Source organism: Drosophila melanogaster, chromosome X (genome assembly GCF_000001215.4).
Source record: "Drosophila melanogaster chromosome X".
In the NCBI taxonomy this organism is placed as follows: Eukaryota; Metazoa; Arthropoda; class Insecta; order Diptera; family Drosophilidae; genus Drosophila; species Drosophila melanogaster.
Window position 1 is genome coordinate 4,000,881 of NC_004354.4, and position 1,870 is coordinate 4,002,750.

At 43.6% G+C, this 1,870-nt stretch overlaps 1 long non-coding RNA gene across 1 annotated transcript; it reads right to left on the bottom strand.

The window, feature by feature from the left end:
• Positions 1–329: 329 nt before the first annotated feature.
• On the bottom strand, positions 330–727 carry lncRNA:CR43298 (long non-coding RNA:CR43298). Its single transcript, NR_047752.1, has 2 exons — positions 627–727; positions 330–544 (listed from the first exon to the last, which is right to left on the bottom strand). It is a non-coding gene; the product is annotated as a long non-coding RNA:CR43298 (long non-coding RNA).
• Positions 728–1,870: the final 1,143 nt, after the last annotated feature.

Below are 1,870 nucleotides of genomic sequence, written 5' to 3' on the forward strand. Positions count from 1 at the left end.
TTGGCACCCTTTCTTTTACGTCATTTGCCCGTTGGCAATTGAAAATGTAGCCAGTTTCAGTGCTGGCCAACAGTTAGCGAGAAGAAAAAGGTCAGATAACTGGAAAATATTATTAAAAACGAGTGAAAAGACGCCGAGACTGAAGCTGAGGCGCCAATTTAGATTGGGTTCGAGTTGGGCAGCGACCTGGCTCGTCGGTTTTATCCCCGAGGAGTTTTGCTTTGCTCCCCAGCTCCCCCCCTCGCCCCCACCTTTTCACTCAACAAAATGGACCGGACTTGGCCTGGCCTATCCGCAAATGAATTAAATTTCAGTTTTATTATTAAATTAACTTGGCATGAACACCTAAAGATCCAACAACAGAAATTTTAACCCCATCAGCGGCAGGAAGTGGAAGTGGGCGGACCTGCAGGCTAAAGACTGAAGGACATTCACCGGACGATGGCTGGGGAAAGGGGATGGATTCTTCCTTCTGGATTTTAGATGCTGCCTGGTGTGGAATTGAATTTTGCCCAGAACTGAACTCATCTCCTGGCTCGCTCAGCTGTAAAGTGGAATGAAATGTAAATTTTTAATAAGCGTTTTCGCTAATGGCTATTTAAAACTTCGAATTCCCTCCTGCGCACCAACCCTACGCCAAACCCTTTCCATTTTGGCCGCCCGAGGTGGTGGCTGAACGGATTCGACTGATTCGACAGTTAGTTCCCGGGTTGGTTGAACATTTTTGGAACACCGAAAAAAAAAAAAAACAATGCTCTGTTGTCTTTTAAACATGATTCGAATTTTATTGGGAATAAAACTTAAAAATCTTACACATAAATTGTATACAATTTTCCCCTGGACAATATACTTTCGATTGCAAAATGAGTTGGCTTCGCAGACTTATTTTTTTTTTTTTCAGTGCAGCCAGCCAGCCAGTCAGCGTGCAAAAACTATAAGAAAGCAATTTTCTCATTTGCGTTCAGTTTGCTCAATTGAAAAACTGTTGAAATCATATTGGGGGTTCGGATGGGGCTCGACACGGGGATGTTGTATACAGGCAAGGGTTGCTGGCCATCAGGACCAACGGGAGCCAGGATCCTCTGTCCACTCCAATCCAAACCACTCCACGCTGACGCCAGTCCGGCAAATGCGTGCAAACAATGAGCGACTCAAAAATCCAAGTGGGGGTGTCGGAAATATGAAATATGAAATTCGAACGCCAAATAGTTTTCGCAAAAATTTTAATGGATTTCTAAAGTAAAATCACTAAAAGCATTCATATATAATACATTGGGGTGGGGCAGTTAATTTAATTTCGCTAATAGTATCATGAAGTATGCCCAATATTAAATACGTTTTATTTCATATTTCATTTCGGATAGTCAGCTTTAGTTTTTCAATTTCAGCCATTGTCCTTGGCAATTCTGTCTCAGCTGCTTGTAATTTAAAGTACCAGCAGATGTGGAGTGAGCATCCTTTAGACTGGAATGGGGCTGAAGTATTATCTCATTTCAGTATTTGCTGTATTTGCCGTATTTGCAAGCTCATTTTGTTGGAAAGGACCGAAAAGGACCAGAGAAGCCGAATAAACCGCGCACCCCTTCCCCCTCGATTTGCTGTTGACTCTGCTCTCTGGGATAATTTTAAATCTTTGGCAACATTTTTCATCATTTATCATTTCATCGAAAGCCAAACTCAAAATGACTGACAACGAGCTGATGCCACCGGAAGTGGCTGTGTGGTGGTGCGCTATGGTTGGGGAAGTGCTTTTGGGTGGTTTATTTGTGGTCGGGGGGGGCAACCTGCGGTGCGATGTGCGATGACTGACGACTGAATGGGAAGTGGTATGGGATCCCTCAACGTTTAAGCGCTGAAAAAAGTGTCGCGT